The following is an 18,032-nucleotide window of genomic DNA, read 5'->3' on the forward strand; positions in this document are numbered from 1 at the left end:
ACAATAGGATCGTCTCGGGGGGAGGTCCTGGTGATACAAAGAAGGCTCCTGCCTCCCCATTCTCCTAACCATGCAGCACCTATGTGAGGTGCACACACACACACACACACACACACACACACACACTCACTCACCGTTTCCAAGGACAACAATAATCTTCAGGGATATCGGAGTTCAGACCCACTGAAAGGTAGGAAAACCTTTCCCCAGAAACCTGCCATCTGGGGCGAGAGAAGAGTGGTGTCCGTTTCTCTTTTATTCACCCTCTTGCTTGGAAACCATCTCGGAGGACAGCCACAGCACAGGAAATAGCCCCATTACTTTGCTGCCTTAAACAGCAGAGGCACTGTCCCTGGTGGGTCCTTGGGTTCCACAGAAGGTAGCAGAAGCTTTGAAAACCCTGCTTTTCCCTGGCCGGGTGCCCCCACACTAACCTCTGAAAGCAGAAGGGAGTCACGATGAGGATTTATGGCCTCTGCACACAGCGCCCCCCCCACCCCACCCCCCACCCCGGGTGGGCGAGAATATTGGCTCTTCCTGTTACAGATGCAGCAAGTATATCAGGGGTCATGATTTATGGGACCACAGCAAGATTGCATCTGGAATAAAGTTTCCTCATAGCCAGAGAAGGAAAAGGAGCTGACCCGTGCCTTCCTACAGCCCTTCCCTAATTCCAGCACAATCACTCTGGGAGAAAATGATCAATTTCTTGCACAAAGACCCTCTCCTGCAGCCGACAGAGCGGTTGGCAGGGCTCGGAGCATCGCGCCGCACCCCTGGTTTTCCCCTCTCTCCATTATTCAAGCACTCAGTGTATTGTGGAAGGTTGAATAAGGCAAAATCATAATGCACATGCTTTTATCTCAAGGGTTGGTATTTTTAGTATGGAAGCCAGGCTAAATGAAATTAAAGTTAAGGGGAAAAAAAATAAGAAGGAAGGGAAAATATATTGAGGCTTAGATCATTGGCTGAGATTCCGCAAACATTCTTCCGTTCTGAATCTCCGAGGAATGGTTCTTGTGGGTTTGCCTGGGTGGGGGGAGCGGGACTCATTACAGGGCAGAGGGCAGGGTGAGGACTACGGAGGGAGTCTCTGCATCGTTGAGAAGAGGCTGGCCACCAGGGCTGGCCATACTCATCCCTGCAAGGGAGAGGGCAGGGGGCCACAGTTTCTGAGCACCCACTGTGCGCCCTGTCCCGGGCACCTTCCCGTGCAGTCTCATTAACCCCTGCCCTGCAAGGCAGATCCCATGTCCCCCATTTTATAAGAGGTAAGACCACCAGAGACATACCTGCTTGCCCGGGTCACTCAGCCGGGAACAGCGAAGCCAGGACTCGAGCTCCAGTCTGTCTGATGCCAACGTCTTTGGTCCTTCCCTACACCTGTCACCCCTGCTAGGGCAGATGTGTCTCTGGCCTCAGGAATGTAGACAATCGAAATATTCCCCCCTTCCCCATGCCCAAAACCTGTTTTTCTGGATTAAGAGGAAGCCTTGGCCTAGGCAGGCTTTAGAAAATAATTAAAGAGTGCTGACAGGCCCCCTGGCTGGCTGGATCAGTGCAGTCTGGAACTGGTTGAGGGGCTGTGGGTCACAGCCCCAAACTCAGACCACGAGATGAGGCTGAGACAATCTGTAGGGACCCAGGCAGGCAGGCAGCCAGTGGCTAGCCAGTCTCATCCACTTGGAAAGGGCAGATCTGGGACCCAGGGGCCGGTTTCGTGAGCCATCTCCCCGCCAGAAGGCAAGTTGAAACTTCCCGGAGACACAGAAGGACGTCTCTGTGCTTTAGGCGCAGACAGACCCGGGTTCAAATACCTGCCGCCACTTACTGGCTGTGTGACCCGGGGCACGTTACTTCATCTCTCTGGGCCTCCATGTCCCCCTATCATGAGCACAACCATAACAACCTCATGGGATTGTCATTAAGTGAAACAAGACGGGCGCTGAAAACGCCACGCTATCCTTGAGGCCAAGGCTCTGTTTTGTCTTTGCAGTGGGTATAGGGGCTGCCTGAGGTGAGTCCTCTGTCTTCTTCCTTCTAGGGGGACGGTGACAGTAAGCGGACCGACCACCCGGGCAAGGGCTGAGCCAGCGTGCCCACAACAAGCGAGCACTGAGACCAGGCGCACTTGACATTGGAGGAGCTTAGCACTGTAAGTTGCTCAAGGTCATACACAGGACGGCAGGGATTCCAACCAGGGCCCGCCTGGCCCCCGAGCAAGCGTTCTTAATTAGAATGCTTCATGTTCCAAGAGATGTCAGGGAGCGCGGCCCCACGGTGGACAAGGTTTCCGTGGTCCCCCTCGCTCCCATTCTCTAGGGACGCAAAGGGGTGTGTGCGTGTGCGAAGCCATGGTTGAGATGCCTGTGTGTCCCCAGTGCTATCCAGGGAGCACAGCTGAGGGTTTAAGAAACCCCTGCTATGTGGGGGCGCCTGGGTGGCTCAGTCGGTGAAGCGTCCACCTCGGCTCAGGTCGTGATCTTGCGGCTCATGGGTTCGAGCCCCCCGTCGGCTCTGTGCTAACAGCGCGAGCCTGGAGCCCGCTTCGGATTCTGGGTCTCCCTCTCTCTCTGCCCCTCCCGTGCTCACTCGCTCTCTCTCAAAAATAAAATGACACATTAAAAATAAGTTTTTTAAATAAAACAAAGGAAACCCCTACTGTGTGTGTGTGCACGCGTGTGTGCACGTAGGAGTGTGGGCGCATTTGCATCCTCTTCTTTGAGAGAGAACAAGCTCTCTAGTTCCAGCAACATGCTTTCTGAAAGACCTTCTAACCGATGACCTCCGTCGACCCTCACCCCTCCCTCCCAGGCGATCGAGTGCTGGCACGATTCTCCTCCTTCCGCAGGCTCAGAGAGGGTAAGTGATTTGCCAGCCGTTGCGGACTCTCACCCCGGACCGGCTCCCCCTCGCCAGCCTACCACGTGGTTCCAGGGCCTCTTCTTCCTGCGGAAGGTGGACATTCTCAGAAAGAGCCCCACTTCCCCGCAGAAGCCTGAGGGGCTGCCGGCTGAGGAAGAGGCGGGTGGCCCTGCGGGTTCCCTGCAGTCACGGGGAGACACATCAGAGGCAATGCTGAAGATCCGGTACCTGTGCCTTGGGCACCGCCCTTCTCTGTTCCACACTCCTGGTCCCCCACATCCCCCGTGGCGTCCCAGAAAACCCCAGATGGGCCGTGGACACCTCACAGCGCAGGACAGCCCGCAGCCATTCGGGTCCCGATCTTCTTCCTAGGGCCATTCCGACCACAGCAGGTGACTGACGCCCCCGGGCCTGGGTGTCCTCATCCGGAACAAGGGGCGAGAACCCCATGGCACCCAAAGCTGGGCGGCTTCAAAGAGATGGTGTGCGTGTGTGTGTGTGTGTGTGTGTGGCAAAACTATCAACACGAAGGCGAGGGGAGTAGGTGTGCCGGGAAAATTCTGGGCTTGCGGAATCAGGGGAAGGGTGAGCCCGTGCTGTTTAGATCGTTGTCTTTCTCAGAGGAGACTTTGAGTTCTTTGAGCACAGGAGTCATGTTTCATTCATGATTGTACTCCTCAGGAAGTCCAACACAATACCTGCAAGAGAAATTCGCCATTTTTGTGCATTAGGCGCCTACTGTGTGCTTCCATCGTGCGGGACCGCCACCACGATCCCGTTTGTGATGAGCTGTGTGGTCCAGGAAAAACCAGTCCCCTGAATCATTGCAGGTACACAAGAGTCTCCAGGGCCAACATACCCTCTCTCTCTCAAGTCTCTCTCTGCCTCCCCCGTTACCTTAGGGCTCTCACCTCCTCCTCTTGCTTCAAATCAGATGGAGAGAGCTCCACACAGCATCTGATAAACTCATACACACTCAGGTATGGACAACTGATAACCACTTGATGCGTTGTTCCTCCAAGGGATTATTTTAACTGTGAGAAAGATTTGAACTCAAAGCAAGTGTTCTTAACCTGGGTTCGCGGGAAGCCTGAGTGTAAGTTCAATGCATTCACACTTTCCTTCCTGGGGAGAAAACACATATCTTTTTATCAGATTTGTCACTGGTCTGTGACTCAAAGACGATTCAAGAAACGGTTCCCAGAGCAGTGCCGTCCAATACAATTTTCTGCGTCGAAGGATCTCTGTCCAAGAATCACTGACCACCTGTGGCTCCTGAGCACTTAAAAGTGCAGACAGTGTAGGTGAGGAACCGAATTATTAATTATATTCACAGTTAACTTCGATTTAAATTTCAGTAGCCATGCATAGCTGGAGGCTCTACCATTTGGTATTTTTTTTTAATGTTTATTTATTTGTGTGAGAGAGAGACAGAGCATGAGTGGGGGAGGGGCAGAGAGAGAGAGAGAGAGAGAGAGAGAAAGAGGGAGACACAGCATCCGAAGCAGGCTCCAGGTTCTGAGCTGTCAGCACAGAGCCCGACGCGGGGCTCGAACTCACAAACCACGAGATCATGACCCGAGCCAATGCCAGACGCTTAACCGACCGAGCCACCCAGGCGCCCCAAGCCTCTACCATTTTGGACTGTGTAGCCTAAGCCACAAGAATTCAACATTATAGTTGAAGACATGTTAGAGAGACGGTATTTTGGAGCAGACGAGGGGATTCTTATGGGCAGGGATTTCTCAAGGTCCCTGAAATTAAAAAAAAAAAAAAATTATCCAGCCATCTATTCATCCAGCCACCCGTCCACCCATCCACCATGTATCCATTCGGTCACGCGTGCACACGTGACTCAGCAGTGACATCTGCTTGAGCGGCCACCATGCACGGAGCACTGAAAGAGAACAAGCCAACGGCTAAGGAAAGTGTTTTTGGATTTTCTGGGGACCCGAGGGGCTGCCCAGGATGTGCAGGTGGGTCTCTTGGGGGGTGGCTCTGTATTGAGAAGAGCAGTCCCTACCGACCTCTCTGACGGTCCAGGCCCCGTGACACCTGGCAAGCTTGTGAACAAGAGAACGTTTCCTCCCCCTGGAAGGACGTCTGGTCCCAGAGGACGAGGAGGGAGTGGGGAAGAGGCTGGGGGTGTCTCAGGGAGGAGCAAGGTAAGCCGATGCCTGGAACCTTCACAGTTCATTTCTTACGGATGTCGGGGAAGCAACCCCTGGGGAGCCAGGGAACTTAGTATCTGGCTTTCATTGATTTTCAGACTTCTTTTCTTAGATGTTATCATTAGCTCATCTACTCCCGGGGTTGTGGGGAGGATTAATTAGCTTTTGTGGCTAAAGCTAAGAGACCAGTGCCTCCTGCACGCACCGTGAACACTTTACGAGGGGCAACGATTACTGTTGTGGAGACAGCACCCAGCAAAGGTAAGAGTGCTAGGTGCTCGGTACACGTTTGTTGAATGAGCGACGGAGGTTGCCGAGTACGCAAAACTAAAAAGCATCCCGCAGAACCGAACGAAAGCTGAAGGTCAAGGTCTGTAATGGCCTTTTCTTCCCACAAAATAGCCCAGGGTCACGGCCAAGGCAATCGCAGTATTTGCAGGGAGGGCCAAAGAAGGCTTTGGCGATGGGCTTTGTGAGCGTACTCATGAGGGTTTGCCATCATGGCTTTGTGACCCCCATCTCGGGGCCACGGTTTCTCATGGGAGGACGAACTTGGCCTTGCCTAAAGACTTGCTCCAGCTGCGGTGACCTGAGACCATGCCACCTGTCTCTAGCTGAGCCTTTTCAGTGCTGGAGGCCTGATGACAACATCCACATCTCTTTCAGCCAAGGGGGCTCCAACAATCCACCATATGAACATACTCAGAGACTGGAATTTGGTTCCAAATGACCCATTTTGCAACAGCTCAAGAATTTCCAGTTGTGTCTGCTAACGAGCATAAAGTCCAGAAGTGGAACAGCGCTGTGGGACATCTGCAAGTGAATTATGGAGGCACTGTCGGCTTTGCCAAGGGAGGGGGTAGGCCAGCATCCACAGAAATAGACAAAACAACTCCAACAAGGTCCAAATTGCACACTATAGAATTTTTAAAACTTTGCTCGGGTGAATAACCTCTTTTGTGTCTGGCTGCCATTAAGCTGGACGCAGTCATAACTCCATTCTGCTGGCTGCCTGCAGCCCTCAATGTGGTCTTTGTCTTGTCAACACAGAGCCCTTTGGCCTCCGATTCTATTGTTTCGATTAAAATGCCAGAATCGGTCTCTGGATCGCTATTGATTTTATATCCTCTTAGAAGAGGGGAGGGGGAGTGAAAGGTAAGCAGACTAGCCAGCCCAGGTGTGAGGAAGGGACAGCATTTCCGGGTGGGAAGGTAGAGGAGGAGGACGGTCCAGGGTGGCGTTGCTAGAAGATTCTCTCCTGCATCAATCCGGGGAATGAGGTCTTCATGCTCGAGTGGGGAGCCAGGCTGCAAAGAGGAATGTGTGTTGGCATCTCTTGGAATGACCTCAGTCTCTAAAGGAACCCTTCCAAGCTGGACATTTCTGAAGAGTGATAACTCCAGATCGGTGTGCTCGACCAGCGGTGAAATATTATCCTCTCTCCTCTTCTGGCCGGCATCACAATGAGTAGGGAGGTGAGGTAGCCCCACTGGCTGGGTCACTTCCCAGTTATGTAAAGTTAGGCAAGTTTGGTCATCTCTCTGAGCCTCGGTTTCCTTAACTGTAAAATGGGCTTACTAAATCTATCTTGTAGAATCATTAGAGGGTGAAATGACTGTATAGGACTAAGAAACCACTTTAAGACCAGTAGGGTTTTCATTATTGTTATTTAATGTCTTGATTCAATATTAAGACGTTGAGACTGCCACTCTATCCACCTTGGTTTCCTCAAAGAACTTTCTTTTTACCTTCACACTGGACCTTCAAACCCTTGGTGCCTTTCACTCCAAGAACCACTGGTTTTCCATCATTATTTCCGCCATCTTGGGCACGGCGCCTTCCTTTCCTATCTGATCTGTGCTCCCAAACTCTCTCTGCTTCGACATTCACTGAGTGCCTACTCATACATAATCTATCCGCCAGGCCCTCCTGCGAACAACCCAAAGATTTACACCCTGGTGGAATTTACATTCTAACGGAGGGAGAGAGAGGACAACTATAGCACATGCGTAACTTATACAATTTGTTTAAAAAGCACTGGGTGCCAAGAGGAAATGAAAACTAGAGCCCGGAAAGGGGACCGAGAGCGTGTGGGAGGAGGGGCGGCAGAGGGTGGCCTCATGGACTTCCCAGCGCAGGGCTGGGAAGTCATGCTGGAGGGCTCAAGGACAGGAAGGAGGCCAAGGTGGCTGATGCCAGGTGGGACAGAGGTGTGGGAAGACGACGGAGGCTGGAGCAGAGAAAGCAGATCGCACAGGGCTTGGTTGGCCACTGTAACGATTTGGTGTCGGACTCTGCATGGAGTGGGGGCGGGGGGCGTTGCAGGGTTTTGAGCAGAGGAGGGACGTGGCCTGACTGACCTTGTCTTACCTTGTCTCCTGGGTCTGTGTGAAGAAGAGATGGTAGAGGAAGGGCGGGAACAGAAAGACCCTCCAGGAAACCTCTGTGATACCAGAGAGGAATAATGATGGCGGCAGCGTGGTATTGGGAGAAGGGAGAGAAGTGTTCAGGATCCGGATCTTTTTGAAGGCAGAACCTGCAGGTTTGCTGACTATGGGATGCAGGGCGTCAAAGAAAGATAGAAGTCAAAGACGTCCCCAAGGGTTTTGGCTGAACAAGAAGAGGACGGAGGGACCATCAGCTCAGCCGGCGAAAGCTGTGGGTGGAGACAGTTTTGGGGAGGGGGAGATTAGGAATTTGGGGTCTGTTGGCTTTGAGATGCCTGTTAGATATCTAAATCAAGATCTTGAGTGGGTGTTTGGATATATAAGACCGAAGTCCAGAAAAGAGGTCTGAGCTGCAAATATAAATGTGGGAGTCATCAGTATATAGTTGGTATTTAAAACCGTGAGACTCGATTGCCAGGAGCCTTTCTTCCCACAAGTGCTTCTGCTAAGTCCATAAACCAAACCTTTCCGGGGGACAAGTAAGATCACACAGATAGTTATACCTCAGACCTGCTTTGTCGCCCCCATCTGCCGATGCAGGGCCCTCAGCCCCTGAACATGTCCCACTGCCCTGTGATACTCGTGGGGGTTCTGAGGTGATGCCTCATCATGCTTATAAATAAGTCCTCCCCACCCCCACCCGGTCCCATTCCTTTGCCAAGTCTCGGGGCACCTGCCTTGGCCGGGTACCACTGCTCTCTCCCCCACAGGCCCAGTGTCCCGTAAGGCAAAGTTGGGATCTCTCAAGGTCAGGAAGGTAGGGATGCACGGAGCTAACCAAGGAGTCCTCACAGCCTCCTGGAAAACTGGAAAACTGTTCATCAGATGTGGTACGTAATGTGCCCTATATATGGGAAGCTGAGACACAGGAAATGTGGAGGAGGAGGTGACAAGGATTTCTAGGGGGACACAGCTGGAAAGACAGTCCATATGCCCGCCCCCCCCTCAGCTTACACATCCCACACCTGGTGAACAAGCAGCTCCAGGCCAGGGGTTCCAAATGATGGTGATTATTAGACCTTTATTCCTTTCTAGGCGCCTCTCCCAGACCTCCAGAATCGGAAGGTAGAAAAGTAAGCCTTGGGAAGGGCCTCGGGGGACCTCCAGGTCAAGTTTCAACTCGCCCCAAGTGTCCCATGTTGACCCTGGTTCAGTCCTTGGTGGCCACGGAGTATCTCCTCCGTGCCGGGGAATGGCCACATCCCGTGGCAGAGTACAAAACTGTTGAAGACATGGGCTCTGCCCTCAAATAGCTCAAAGACATGAAAAGAAAAAGACAAATTAGAACTTCATGAGTGAATGCAAACCAATGAAATTATGGCTCTCACTAAGGCAATGGCCGCTGAGAGCCCGTGAATGCTGCACTCTGGAGGGGCTATGAGATCATACGAGGGCGATGCCAGTCTCTGTCATCCACTGGCCAAGAGAACTGCAAAACGTGGTGTGGACTTTGAGCAAGGATTTGGGCTGGGCCGAGGGGGGTCAGCCTCTCACCCCGTCTGCTGATTTGGTGGGCTGGCAACGTCCCAGGGAGAGGGCGTTGTACGGGGGAGAGCGCGTTGGGAAGGGGTCTTCGCATAGACGCCGGGAGCTGAGCTGAGCGGCCGTGGAGGAAGACAGCATGATCCCTCTCCCTGGCCCAGCCCCTGGCCGATGTCGTGTGGTGCAGCTGTTTTCACAGGGGCTGTTTGGGAGCCCAGTTGATACAGTGGCCCGCAGAGTGGAGGAAGCATACATTTCTCCCCTGCCTGGGTCCCACAAGAACGCGGAGTCATCATGATGGGTGTCCATGAGCAGCGTGCAAGGGTGAGGGAAAGTCGATGCCAGAGTGTGGGTGTAATTCCCAGTGGAGATGGTGGGCGAGAGCTGAGGCCCCCGTGGTCACGGGCGATTGTTTTCAAGTGGCAAGAGGATAGACTTCTGGAGAATCTGCACGAGGCCTTTCTTGTGGATTCCCGGAAATACGCTTCCTGGGGGCAGACATCTTGGAGGGGAGGTCCTTACATCAACGTGGTAAACCAGAACAATCTGAGCGAACACCATGGAGTACTGAGGTCTTTCGCATACCAACGAACTGATGAAGCTGGGGAAATTGGGCGCCCCAAAGGGACCAGGACATTTGGGGGGATGAGAGACGGGGTTACGCGGGAGTGAAAACGTCTGTGTGGGCTTGTGTTTGTGGGAACGGGAGTGGCCAAGGATGGTAGAAACAGCAGCCATGACCCAACGGTTCCTAGAGAGACACTCTTTGGTTATCTGAGGATCTGAAAGTCCATAGGAAGTAGGAGGTACTCGGTGAGGACCAGCGTGGGTGGGGTGCGTGTGGAACCCGCTGGCCATAATCATACTGCTCATCCAAGACCCTGCAAGAGGCTGGACCCCCCCTGGGAAGCCAAGCACGGACTGATGCCCTCTGGAGACAAAGCCAGGGAAATCAGGGCCCGGAGCCCAGGCACTTACCTGAGCGGGGGGCTTCCCAAGAAGATGAGACCAACAGCCCACTTGCTTTCCTTTGCCAGCAACAGGGGGTTCCGTGATGGGCATCCCAGGGGCTCATTCTGGGAGGAGCTGGGGCAGGGGGCACACCCTAGGCAGCATTCCTGTTATCATTTATTCTAGACTCTTCCTCTCCCATCTCAGTGCTTCCTCCTCTCCTGGCAGGGAAGCTCCTGTGTGCTAGGGTAGCTGTTCCAGGAGATAGGAAGCAAATGGGCTTCGGAGAAAAATTCCAACGCCGTTAATGATTCCATTTCCTCTCCGTTCTGTGACCGAAAGTGCAATTGGCAGGAAACCTGAACCCCCCAAGTCCCGACAGAAGCTGGAGGGCTCTGTGATCCGTGGGTGAAATGGTAGGGCACCCCCTAATTTGTGCTGAGCTTCCTGAACGCTGCGGGGAAGGCCCTGGAATGGTAGTTTCCTCTGAAATACAAAAATAAAATAAAATAAAAGGTTGTGACAGAGATTTAAATGAGAATAAAATGCCAATTAACTCAGAGGTGTTGGACGAGAATCTGTTTCTCAGAAGAATCACCGGTCACACTTGGCGGATCAGTTTCAATTTACCCCAAAGCACTGAACGGCCACGCCGGGGAAGCAGGCCTCAGAACGATCCAGAACTCGGCGCCAGACCCACTACTTATCACTTTAATTGACACTTACTCCGTATGATGCTCATACATTCACCGAGTGGGTTCAATTTAATTTGAAATGGGGAATTTTGTCTTTCCCCTATTGAAATATTTAATGCAGCGGGCTTTGAAGCGAAAGAGTTTCGATGCTAACGTTCCGTCACTCCTCTGTTTTGCTTTAAAGAATATAAAAGACCCCTCCGACCTGGATTTATTTTGAAAGTTTCTTCTTCTTCTTCTTCCTCTTTTTTTTTTTTTTTTTTTTTTTTTTTTTAACCAACTCTGTAATTACAAAGCCTATTGATCTATACCTTTTCTTTTGGTAGGTGATGGGATGGGTGGTTACACACACACACACACACACACACACCTCTCTCCTTTGCCATCTATTCTGTGGCTCTCGGAATTAAATTAACGAGTGCGGATCTATTGGAAAGAAGCCATCCTCAGAATCAGGGCTGTGATCAGGCACTCTTCCGCCATGGAGCTTGTGTGTTTCTCTCCCAGTTCACCCACCCCCAGTGCTGGGCTGGGGGGGAAGGGGGGGGGCGAGTGAGCGAGGGAGGTGACTCAGGAGAAGGACGGGATGCTCAGGAAAGCAGGTGGGTTCTCCCCCGCCCCGTGTTTATTAGCACTGACAGACGGAGTGCAAGAACATCGTTCACCCCGAGGTGTTACATACTGATTCACTGACAGGCAATTATCTTTGGAGATAGTGTTAAAACACAATAATTAATTGGAAGAGCAAGCGAATGAGTGGTGGCCCCAGGCCGAGGCAGAATGGTATTTCTAAAAAACGCTCTGTGAGGCTGGTAATTTAGCCTCAATGGGTCATTTGATTTCACCACCTCCCCGTCCTGAAACCTTTCAGGCGCTTTGTTTTTCAAAAGCATTAGCCTTGAATGTGTCTCAGACGTCGTTAAAGTGCAGACCAACCTCCCATAGCAACTTTCCAAAATGGTGCCTGGCAATAGAGAAAAAAAAACCACTGCCTTAGCAAAGATGTCTCACACAGCCCCGCTTTTGTGATGGTACAGGCTGGCAGCGTGTCTTTGTTTCAAACCGAGGCTGACACATGTCGGCCTCAATAAAACCTTCTCACTTCAGCTGACGGATTTGGTGGGAACAAGAAGTTCACACGCCAAAGCCTGGGCTGACCCCGGTGACCCCCCCCACCAGCAGGGGGGAGGAGCGCATTGTTGGATCCTTTTACTAACAAGCATTGAGGAGTGTGAGCTTTTCGTTTGCTTGTTTTACCATGGTGACATCCATTGACCTATATTTGATATTCTGCATAATATACATGCGTCAGTGATCGCACATGTGATTGAGAAGGGGGAAGGACAAGGAAGAGAGGGGTGGAGGAAGCATTTTACCGCCGGGCAAGAACCTGCATGGCTTAGAGAGGATCCTTCCATTGCAAGGGGGCAGCAACCACCTGGATTTGACTTAACAGGGGAAAGGGGGAGGTTTATTTGTGGGGCACACGATCTCTAACAGAAGCCAAAGGAAAGCAGGCTCCCTGACCTCGGAAGCCGATCAGAACAAGAACTGCTGTCCTTCCATCTCCCGCCTTCATTTTCCTCTTGCCGTTAGCTCCACCCTCTACCCCTCTGGTCCGCATGGTGACGCACAACCCCGAGTCCCAGGAACCAGGTCACGTGGTGAAGGTGCGTCCACGTGAAGAGGGTCTCACCCACGCGCCTCATGGATAAGATCCCCAAGTCCCGGACAACGGTTTTGATGGGTCGAGCTGAAGTTAGGGGCCCGTCTAAGCAACCGCATCTCCAAAGCTCCTGTCAGATGATGGAAGGTCTGGAAATTCATGAGTGAGATGCCGTGACACCACCTAATTTGCTGCAGAGACGTGACCGGAAGTGGACAAATAAGAATACAGTAACATAAAGTAGAGGGTTAAGTCACTTTGGACCAAATGGCTGTAGACGTGTTGGGGCAGTCAGGGGTTCAACGTGAGTTAAGAAAGGTATCCAAAAAGTTGCATTACAAAACAAATACATTATTTTCTAACTAAAGAAAAATACTGGGGAACATTTAGTCCTATTCCTGCTGAATTATTTAGAAAAAGCTCAACGAGCAGAAGTCAGGATTTAGTGGTTGTTTGCCACCTGCCCTAGAAAGTGTCTCCCTCTTCTTCGTTCTCCAGGAGAGGCATTTACGGTTCCCTAGCATCCTGCATTTCCATTTCTGGACATCTACATAACCCTTGGCCTAAAAAGTTTAGGACTCTTTCGCCTTTCCTTCACCGGCTGCGAAGGAATTATTTAATTAGGGTATTGTAGAAGTCAAAACTGTCTGAGTCACATGTGACCAAAACCAACTTGTGGGGCGCCTGGGTGGCTCAGTCGGTTGAGCGTCCAGCTTCGGCTCAGATCATGATCTCACAGCTTGTGGGTTCGAGCCCTACATCGGACTCTGTGCTGACGGCTCAGAGCCTGGAGCCTGCTTTGAATTCTGTCTTCCTTTCTCTCTGCTCCTCCCCCACCCATGCTCTGTCTCTCTCTCTCTCTGTCCTTCAAAAATAAATAAAAACATTAAAAAAATTAAAACAACAACTTGTGATCGATACAATGGCACATTGTTACGGGGAAGGCTTTAGAGGGTCATGGCCGTATCCAGAAGAAATCAAGAGCCTTAATAAAGGCTCTCTTTTTACCTTCCTTCTTCTCCCAGATGATAACCCTCATGTGTGGGCTCCAGTCACTCCTACCGAGGGCCTTCTTCTGTGCGGTCAGAAAGGATGAGCTCCAGGAACCCCAACTTCACATCTCCCTGACACACAGGCTCCGGGCAGAAAGCAACTGCAGCAGGCAAGTCCTTGCAAGATTCTGATTGGCCTAGGTTGGATCACATGCACACCTCTGAACCAATCACGATAACCAGGGCTCGCCCCAGGTCAGAGTTTACCCTCGTGATGTGGGAGGGGCCAGGGCGCCATACTGGGGCGCCTCCTGGACCACGCGGTGTGTGGGAGGGATGGTTCCTCCAAAGGAAGGGCCGTGTGCCCAGAACAATATCCAACCACCATGAGCATTCATTTCGTGTTTTACGTTGGACACTGAAGAGGCACATGCAGGGCCAAGAAATAGCTTTGGTGCCAAGATGTTGGGACTCCCAAGAACCCATCTGGTGGCGCTTCCAGGGCGCATGGGCCTTTGGCCACCCGCCACCGGACGCGAAGAGCTCAGACGCCCGTGGAATTAGCAAATGGATCTTCTGATAATGAACCTCCAAGGTTCGGGTTAACGTTACCTTCATAGGCTCTTTTCCTCTGATCTCTCCTGAAAATAGCCTCCCCTTCTGTGAGGGGATCTGGTGGGCTATAATGATGGGACAAAAAGGAAAGGAAGGAGGAATAGGGAAATGTGGGGGGAAAGGTGTCAGCGGGGAAGATTTTGCTTCGTTTGCTTGTTGTGGTTTTTTTCCAGAACGTTTTCTTTTAAGACAATGGTGCGTATGCGTGTCATTGTCAGAAATGATACGGGCGGGGTGGGGGGAGGGGAGAAATAGGTGATGGGGATCGAGGAGAGCACTTGTTGGGATGAGCACCGGGCGATGTATGGAAGTACTGAGTCACTTTGCTGTACCCCCGAAACTAATATTACACTGTACGTTAAGTGACTGGAATTTAAATAAAAACTTTAAAAAAGAAGGGACATGGGGAGATCTTTAAACCCTTCACCCAGTTTCCCCAGAGGTAACATCCTGCATCCCTACCGTATGGCATCACCAAGCAGGAACCTGACCTTGACACAACCCATGGATCTTATTCTGATTTCACCAGTTTTACAGGCACTCATTAGAAGCCTGGGTCGTAAGCTGTATGAAACTTTCCCCAAAGTTACCTCTTGAAGCTGGGCTGGATATGGTGCCCACTGCGAGCGCAGTAAAGTTTTCTAAGTCTCTGTATCCGGGTGTCTTCCTGTAACGCTCAGACCCAATAAGATCACACCTCGGAGGAAGAGTGGAGACAATCTCCACGACGGAATATAAATAGGCTGTTTATTTCTGTAAATTACAGAAAGTTTTGGATTCCCGATGGAGGAACTTGGGATGTACCCAACAGGCATTGGCAATACATGGGCAGTACTTTGCGCTTTTCGGCAGGGTGGAGGGGGGCTTGGAAGGGAATGGGCTGGAGGAAGGGAGCTATTTAGAAAGCAAAAGTGATAGTTGAGATGAGATATAGCAAAGGACTGAGGCAAAGCTGTGGACGTCAAGAAAAGGGGACACGCTGGGGAACTGCAAAAGAATCAGACGGTGGGCAGACCTTCGCACTTGGTTGTGATTGTGTGTGTGTGTGTGTGCGTGTGTGTGTCCGCGTGTGTGTGCATATCCACTAATGACCTCTATTTGTTCTAGGACACACTCCAGGATCCCATATGGCATGTGGACGGGCTTTATTTTTGATTCCTTCATTTTGAGAAACAGGACATCTGAGTAGAATTTTCCCTTAAAAGCATGGGCGATCTTCTCCCTGGGCTCGGCTGCATGTGACAGGAAGGTAGGGGTGGGTTGGCAAGAATCGACCTGCCAAGGTTTTCGTTTCCGCTTTATGAATTTTTCGAAATGTTACCTCTCTGCAACTACCTGGGAGGATTTTGCAGGGAATCGTGCGTAAAGTCAGGTGAGGCATCGTATGACCCTCCAAGTCCCCTTGCACCTGCTAAGGTGCCGAATTGGAGGGGGGGCTCAGAAGAGCTGCAGTGTGGCCAAGGACACGCAGCTGGCCGTGGCCAAGGACATCTCCCAAGTCTGCTCCCGTCGTAGCGGGGGGGAGAAGCCCCCTGGCCTGCTTATTTTCTCTACCAGGGTAGATATGGCCGCAGAACTGTGATTGCCTTTGGCTCTCTAGACGTGCCCGCTCAGTGGCCGACGTAAAGGAGCTGCTCATTATGTAGGGGTGGAAAGAAGGGAGGGGAGTGTGGGAGAAACAAGTAGTCTGAATCCCTAGAACTCAAATCATGAGCATTCGGGGGCTAAATTAATTGCTTGAGTTAGGATTTAATTAGGATTTAAAACAACAGCTGTTTTATCTCGAACACCAACTGCAGATGACGGCCCGCGGTCCAGTTACCTGCCGGAGACCGTATGCACTTAAGATAAGCTTCCATAAACCGAAGGCAACAACGGACCGCATTTAGAAGGCAGGAGAAACCTCGTCAAGCCCTTAAGGAAAAGTCGGCCGATAGCTCGTACCTGCGGACGAGGCTGGCGACGGCCGACACAGCAGAAGCCCACTCGCGAGGACTGGCCGTCAGGAGAGCTGGGATTGAGCCGTGGTGGTTTATTAACCATGTGACCTTGCGCGAGTCCCCTACCAGGGTCTCCGCGGCCTCGTCCAGGAGGTGAGGGTCCCTTCCGGCCGCCTAGATCCCTGCCAGCCGGAAAGCTGTGCCGACCCACGAGCACACTTGGGCTTCCAGGCTTCCGCCTGAGACTCAAAGAACGAAGGCAGTCAGAATTCCTTTCGTCTGAGTCCCCAGCGCGGTCTTTGGGTGCGTTCTCTTTACCCTCTCTGGTCTCTCTTCCGCCACTCTGGAGTTTACGGGTCAGGGAGGGAGAGCGCCAGCACCTGTGTCCGCCGCCTGCACGGAAGGTCGTGACCATGGGCCTACATGGGATGGAGTCCTCGGTGACCGGCGCCCGGCCGAGGGCGGGCAGGGAGTAGGCCTCTCCAGAGAGGGGGCAGACGGGTGGATGGATGCACGAATGCCCCGTGTTTGCATCAGCAGCTTCCTTCCTGCCCCTCTGCCCTGAGAACGCCTTTCTGTACCGACAGCCACCGAGCAGAAATGGTTGAGGGGTTACCCTTAGAGAAGAAGGAGATCTACCTTTTTTAGAACGAGATACAACGCGGTCTCGAATCCGGCGCTCCCATCTACCAGCTGTGTGATCTCGGCCAAGTCGCTTAACCGCTCTGGGTCTCTGTTTCCTCCTGCGTAAAATGGGGAATTATGCTGTCTCCCTCTTGGGGCTGCTGTGGGGATTAGAGATCAGCCGTGGGAAGTGTTTAACGCAGGGCTTGACATGCAGCTGGTGATAAACAAAGCAGCAGGTGCAGGGCTCGGTGTCGTTGGCTCTTACGTTCACCGCCGCGAGGTTACCCATGGCAGCTGCCATCTGGCATTTTTTTACAGACGGGGGCGAAATGACAGCTCAACGCCATAGTTTATGAGGGTTAGAGCTGATTCTAGAACCCAGGATCTAGAATCCGGGTTCTAGAACCTGGAGCCACCCTCCCAAGGAGATCCCCCCTTTGTCTTTGGTGTTCTGGCGTTTCCACTACACTGAGTGGCGTGGATTTCTCTCTCCTTTTCCTCTCGGGCCACAGTGAGATGGGTACTTGGCCCGGAGGCCCTTCCTGATGTACCTCACTGACTCGGGCACAGGTGCCACCCTTGGGCCTCAGTGTGGGGAAGCAAGGCCGTGAGGCTTCTGGTAAAGTCGGTGTGGCTGTGGGTTCCCCTGTGTGGGGACAGTGAGGACACTGGACCCCCGGAAGCAAAGGGGGTGTGGCCTCGGGTAAGCAGTCACAGACACTGTGTCTGGTCGGATCCCAGGAGACGGTGGCCTGATCCTTTCTGCCCTGCCACTGGGGTTTGGGAGAGAAGAGGTCCCGGCGAGACAGGCTTCAGAATGCTGTGCCCCAGGCCTCCTCCGAGGGGACAGCTACCTGGAGCGGGCCCCGGGCTCCAGACGGCAGAGCAGAGGAGGCCCAAGAGGGCCGCTGGATGTGCAAAGCAGGCTCCATGGAGGCTGCGCGACGGCTCCCGGGCCCCTCCCTTCTCTCCCTGCATCAGGCCTCCTGCCGGCTGCCCAACAGAGGTCCCTGCACATCGGCCTTGGCCTGGGAGACAGAATGGGATTCACCTGCTCTAAAAAGCGACGGTCTCGACTTGCCCAAGGTTACCCCCGCACTTAGGGTCACAGCCGTGATTTGGGGTGTTCCCGGAGGGACAACGTTCTCGTCCTGCCCGCTCATTCCCAAACGGCCTCCAGTTCCACTTCCAGCTCCGTGCCCACGCGAGGTTGTGCTCAGAGGTTCGGATGGCACAGGAGCAAGACATCTGTCCCCGCGCTCTCAGGAAATGGCTATTTCCCATCACCGTATCGTCATCTAAAAAATGCAGAACCCCACGGATGAATCTGGCCTCTGCTGCTTGGGAGGCACAAGACTCAGGATGAAGCCAGGAAGCCCAGACCGCACAATGACGGAGACGACGCTCATTATCCTACCTGCCCCCCTTCTCGCGGCCCCCAAGGTGTGGGGACACACACCGACTGAAGTCACAGCAAAAGGGGCTGGCGCTGCCCTGGCCGCTGAGAAACACACCCACTGCTTTCAGAGCGCCTCTCCTTTCTAATGAAAGGCCTCCCGTAATCTCTGTTAGTGCCGCCTC

At 52.6% G+C, this 18,032-nt stretch overlaps 1 long non-coding RNA gene across 2 annotated transcripts; it reads right to left on the bottom strand.

Moving 5' to 3' along the window:
* Window positions 1-8,477: 8,477 nt before the first annotated feature.
* LOC109262763 (uncharacterized) lies at window positions 8,478-16,810 on the bottom strand. 2 transcript variants are annotated; one of them, XR_008416917.1, is made up of 2 exons: window positions 16,515-16,810; window positions 8,478-10,402 (listed from the first exon to the last, which is right to left on the bottom strand). It is a non-coding gene; the product is annotated as an uncharacterized LOC109262763 (long non-coding RNA). The 2 variants fall into 2 exon arrangements; XR_008416916.1 differs by lacking the exon at window positions 16,515-16,810 and adding an exon at window positions 13,286-13,425.
* Between the last annotated feature and the right edge of the window lie 1,222 nt (window positions 16,811-18,032).

The sequence above is a fragment of the Panthera pardus genome, unplaced genomic scaffold (genome assembly GCF_024362965.1).
Source record: "Panthera pardus isolate Hobbes unplaced genomic scaffold, ASM2436296v1 HiC_scaffold_24, whole genome shotgun sequence".
NCBI lineage: Eukaryota > Metazoa > Chordata > Mammalia > Carnivora > Felidae > Panthera > Panthera pardus.